Source organism: Triturus cristatus, chromosome 1_2 (assembly GCF_964204655.1).
Source record: "Triturus cristatus chromosome 1_2, aTriCri1.1, whole genome shotgun sequence".
NCBI lineage: Eukaryota > Metazoa > Chordata > Amphibia > Caudata > Salamandridae > Triturus > Triturus cristatus.
The window spans coordinates 298,102,285-298,108,284 of NC_140580.1; the positions used below are offsets into that span (position 1 = coordinate 298,102,285).

At 44.1% G+C, this 6,000-nt stretch overlaps 1 long non-coding RNA gene across 1 annotated transcript in view; it reads left to right on the plus strand.

Annotated features, from left to right (window-relative positions):
• The window catches only part of LOC146867210 (uncharacterized), a 68,364-nt gene extending 62,961 nt beyond the window's left edge, over positions 1-5,403 (plus strand). Inside the window, exon 5 of the long non-coding RNA XR_014961111.1 lies at positions 4,711-5,403. This is a non-coding gene — a long non-coding RNA (uncharacterized LOC146867210). The remainder of the gene's footprint in view (positions 1-4,710) is intronic.
• The last annotated feature ends 597 nt before the right edge of the window (positions 5,404-6,000 follow it).

Genomic DNA, 6,000 nt, shown 5'->3' on the forward strand with positions numbered 1-6,000 from the left:
AAATGAAGTCATTTGTGTATCTCAATAAGGTGTTGTCATAACTCAATTTAAGTTTATATTCACATACTTGTGTTTTAATTAAGATAAATTGTTCCACTGTGACTGTTTTTTCATATACTAATTTATACACCCGAGTCCAGTGGTCTATCGGGTCACCCCATTGAAACATAACATATCCTAGTGCAGGTTTTTCCTGCGAGGGTCTTTGCTTTTAGCCCATTTAATTTACTTTCTCACATTATGACGGCAAGTGAAACTTTATCATATACTGAGGAGTACATCGCCAATCTCATTCAGGACCCCACTAACCTCTTCATAACCTCCAACACTCCCAACATAGATGTGTCTCTCAACGAAAAGATAAACAAATTGGAAAGACTGGAGAAAAAGCTAATCCGTACAAGATTACACGGACACGTCCTGACCAAATACCTACAGGCCAATGTCATCCCGGTAGGATTACAAGTTAAGAACGAACCTGCGATCTTTGTGGACCAGCCCAAGTTCAAGGAGGGCTTCAGTTTTGTTGCCAACAACTGCTCGCGGCACTGGATGGTGCTGGGGGTAGAAACAGCCCTTGAACAGGTCGAGAAACTTATGAAAGAAATCGCAGATCTTAAATGCGATATCTCTACTGACAACGCTTTAACGAACGCCAAAGAAGCCTTGGAACGCCTTGAGAAAACAATCAAAGAATTTGACATTAATACTCAAGCAAAGAAGCTTGACAAACTCTCCAAAGACGTGCGTGTCTATGACAAGAAGTTGACCTACCCATATTTACACGACGACTACTACAAACAGGATCAGCAAGGTCGTTTTTTCAATAGAGGAAGGGGTGGATTCAGAGGTACCCGTAGATTCACAACCTTTTCTGAATCAACAGGATCCACTGGAAGCGACAGTGAACAAGCAGGTAGTAGTCTTAACTACCAAGGCCAGGACACGGCATATTACCCACCATCTGGTCCTTCTTTTTTAGAGGACAGACAATGGCGACCACCAAGAGGAAGGAATACGAACTGGAACTGGAACAGAGGCCGGGGACGCGGCCACCTTCAACAAGGATGGGGCCGAGGCCAACCCCAGGGCATGACCCCTGCCCAGAAGCAAGTACATTTCCCCCAGGAACAGCATGGGGAAATTCAAACGAGACGCCGGGTCTATCGCTGGTGAGCACCATCAAGGACCCTATTATGAATTTGTCCAATCATGTATTGACTAATGATGAACATAAGGTTCTCAGTAAAGGGCTATCGTACGTCCCCACCGCATACCCTAATAAATTTAATCTGCAAACTGAATTACACCGTTTCTTTCGCAAGATGAGGTTACGCTATTTCTTCCGTCAGTCCCCAAGTCAATCTACGACATCTTGTACTGGACTCCGGACTCCATCCTCCTTTACTCCAACCTCACAAATGGTTTCACATCGGCTGCTAACTTATGAGAGTATTGTGCTCAAGGAGGCCCTCAACACGTGTTCCATCAAGAAATATGTAACTCATAACGTTACTAGTGGCGAAAGGAAAGCCCTTGAGAACCTAAAAAACAATCGCTCCATTGTCATCAAACCTGCGGATAAGGGTGGTGCCATTGTGCTTCAGAATGTGGAGGATTACAAGGACGAGATTTACTCTCAACTGAATGACGGTGTTAGTTACACCAGATTAAATTCCAATCCCTCCAAGAAAATCAGCAGCATGATTTTGCGGACAACTCAAGATGGCCTTGCCCAAGGTTTCCTTTCGAATTTGGAATTTGCCTACCTGAACCAGACTCATCCACGCATTCCAACGATTTACACCTTACCTAAAGTTCATAAGAATCAACAACGACCGCCTGGGCGCCCCATAGTTTCTGGATGTGGGTCTATTCTTGAACCATTGTGTAAATACGTGGACTTCTTTCTAAAACCTTTGGCTGAACAAACCAGGTCATATGTACGAGACACGATGCAGGTCATCAATTTAATTGATGGTATGTCTTTCAATCCAGATACCCAGATTCTTGTCACGCTGGATATTGTGTCACTGTATACCAGCATACCACAGCAACATGCTCTAGATGTGATGTCAAAATATTTGGACACAAGAACACAACCCACACATGTTCCATCCGAGTTCATAATTCAGTTGCTCACTATAGCGATGACACAAAACTTTTTCCTCTTCCAGAATGAGTATTTTATGCAGACTAAAGGTGTTGCGATGGGGGCCAGCTTTGCACCGGACCTGGCGATCCTGTACATGGACGATTTTGAGCAGACCTTTGTGAACAACATTACAAATCCATTTAATAGGCAAGTTGCGTACTGGAAGCGGTACATCGATGATGTCCTCATGATTTGGACAGGCAGTGATTCAGAACTCAACAATTTTTTCAAATGGCTCAATGAGAGAACAGGCGACATCCAGTTTACAATTCACAAAGACAAGTCCACCATTGACTTTCTGGACATCTCTATCAAAACTGCGGACGAGTGCCTATATACGACCCTTTATCGAAAGCCTACTGAGAGAAACACGCTACTCAGATATGGGAGTCACCACCCAAGAGGCCTGCGGGATAATCTACCCTTTGGCCAGTTCCTGAGGATCAGGAGAAATTGTACACGGAAGGAGGATTTCTTCAATGAATCTGATGATCTGATTGTTAGACTAATTGAATGTGGCTACCCCAGACGGTTGGTTAAGAGAGCCCGCAAGAGAGCGTGGTTCAACCATAGGGACATGCTTTTAACTCCAAAGAATCGTACTGAGGACCTCAACAGGCTAATATGCGTTACCACCTTCAGCACCAGGAGCAACGAAATTCGGCAGATCATAAACAAACACTGGCATTTGGTATCATCGGAACTACATCTTCCCGAACCACCCATGCACTCCTTCAAGAAAGGCAGAAATGTCCGTGATCAAGTGGTAAAGTCCTTTTTGGACACACCTCCTAAGCCAACAATCGAATCAATGTGGCAACTACCGGCACCAGTAGGCCATGTCAAATGTGGACAATGTAAAGCTTGCAGTCTCACTATTGAAACTAAAGTGTTTCAATTCAACAATTGCACGGTGCCCCTAAAAACATTGACAAACTGTAACACTAAAAATGTCATTTACGCCATTGTCTGTCCCTGCAACAAGATATACGTGGGTCAGACCACTCAGAGGATCAAGTGCCGTATCCTACAACATTGTAGCAGAATAAGATGCAATACCACGGGGGCCCCCATGGTTGAACATTTTTCAGCATTTAACCACCCCCCTGAATCGATGAAATGGCTAGTTCTTGAGGCCATCACTTTGGGTATCAGGGGAGGCGACCTGGGAGCAATCCTCAACACCCGTGAATGTAAATGGATGGACAGGTTTGATTCTGTCCTTAATGGCCTTAACGAACTTGACGCTACATATGCACAACTATCCTTGTTGAATAACACCTAGCCTTTAAATTTGGGGTAATCTTGACCATTTATAACCATTTGCTGCATGACACACTATCTCCGCCCTTTGGCCTACTATTGCCTTGATTCCCTTTCAAAATCTGAACTACACTCTATCTAGATATTTATTGTTAACTCGTTGAGGGCAGTTTATCTCTGCTTCAGAATGTAAGCTGCGTTTGCAGTCAGGTCATTACCTCTGTGCATATATTTTAAACAGGATACTTTAAAGCTTGCCTCCATTTTATATGCTGCACTATGATTTGGTTCTCATGTTTATGGTTTTCAAGCTGACGTATATTTGACTAAGTGGCTTTACCTATTTTTGCATTCACGCACATTGCTGAAATTATTATGCCTCAATGTTGTAAACAAGAAACTTAGAGTGTAAGCTGTTATACAGCAGTTTCAATTGACACATTCAAGTGCCCTTCGCGCGCCACAGAACGTTGTCTGCCGCTCGTGGGATAACACTTTCAGTTTTGCAGCATCTGAGTTTTCAGCTGCGTTGATACAGACACACCCCCTGCCCCTGTCCAATGAGCGCGTCACGTGCCTTTCGCTGACGTACTTGCTTTCGTCAGCTACTTAACGAGCGACTTGACACTTCCCAGGGTTAGCTGTCAGATTTTGTCGACGCTGCCTGGGAGGTATGTCACACCGCGGAGCAAGCGCGCGTTTTCCAAGAGATTGCATCTCACCGCGCTTCTCACTTTCTTTTTGCTCCACCAAGAGATTAAATGCTGCCCCTCTTCACCTCTCCATTTGGTAATCTCCCGTTGCTAGCCACATCTGGGTTGGGTTTAGTTATAATAACCGCCATATTTAACTAGATTCCATGCTATAGAGCCGTTAGGCGGTTTTATATTTTGATTTTGTAAAACGCTGCGAGACAAATCTCCTATCTTTGGGTTCTTGATGTTAACGCCGCCTCATGGGTTCTCGCCCGTCTCATGGGCTTTCGCCTGCCTCATATTAACTGTCCGGGCTTTTAGAGGCTGAGGCTTGTTACTTGTTAAGTCTGTAACACGCTGGGTGTTTTTCTTAATATAGCGGATTTATATTCTCCAAACCCCGCAGCGCTGTCCATACTTACCCTTGGTGTCCCCTCACGGTGACTCCTTTTTAGATATTTTTAGATACATTTGCCGCCAATTTTTTTGTGTTTTCTCTTCACTTGTGTGGGTCCTTTGATGTTTGTACCTTAATTGGTTTAGGTACATCTCCAAACTAGGTTGTGGGAATTGTAATTTATTTTTTTACCCCCCCAGCTTTGGTTACGTTTGAACCACTGCCCATTGTGATTCATCATATACCGATAAGAATATTGCCATCAATAGCACCGGTTTTTCAAGATTGAATGGTGAGTAATACACCATCTTGCTTTGACCAGTAGGCCCCAATTGAGACCCCATACAGATGTGCAATCTCCTCTTGTTCCGTCTTTCTGTTTTGTTTTAGGAGCCGTTCGGGCCCACTCCACAAATAGTCCAGCATGAGTTTTCCTTGCTGTTGCTGGTAAATATTGTCTTATTTCTACCTAATGATAATTAATGATCCCATAGACACACCGTATTAATACTACTCCTTATCCCTAGGTGTAAGTCCATCTTCCCTACCCCCCGCTGGTCCTGAAGAAGACCCCGCTTCCAAGATTTCCTAATTGCTGGTTCGATTAGGGGTCGAAACGTCGACGACTTTTCCCTTTGTTCAATACACGAGACTGACAGTGATTTTACAACTGCTTTTCTTGCTAATGTTATTGCATTTGTGTTATTGCCATTCAAGTGGCAGGTTAGGTCTTCAAATTCATTTTGGATGTTCTTAAACACACGACCTTCCCCTTCACTTCGTCTGCACTTATCCCGATTTATGTTGCACTTTTCACTTCACTTACACCCTTAGTAATTGAAAATGATGATTTTGACATGCATTTGTCTATTTAATAGGTTGACATGTTGACCTTTTTCTATGCTCAATACGATTAAATGAAGTCATTTGTGTATCTCAATAAGGTGTTGTCATAACTCAATTTAAGTTTATATTCACATACTTGTGTTTTAATTAAGTTAAATTGTTCCACTGTGACTGTTTTTTCATATACTAACTAATTAGGATGGCGGTCTGTCTGCCACCGACAGGCTGCCGGTGGTGGTCTGACCACCGTCCAGCATAGAGGTCCTCATTAGGATTCGGTTGGTTTGACCGCTGCATCCAGAGGGACCAACCAACTCCTCCAACAGGCTCAAGGAGCCCGTCGGGTCATTGGTCAGATCATAATCCCTACAATAGGGGCAATGCCTGCGCAGACACCTTCGTGGGACTACAATGTGCCTTCCATGGCAGTCCGACGGACATGGAAAGGTTGTTGAAAAGGGACTTTGGGGCCAAACATCCATGCCCCGTGTGCCAGGCCCACAGGGCATGGATGTTTCAAACATCCCCTTGTCCACTGTGGCTTGTGCTGCAGTACCTTTCCAGGTCGCAGCATAAGCCGCAATGGAATAGGGGATGTTTCCGACTGCCTACACGGCAGTCACAACTTAATTTGGCAGGTGGAA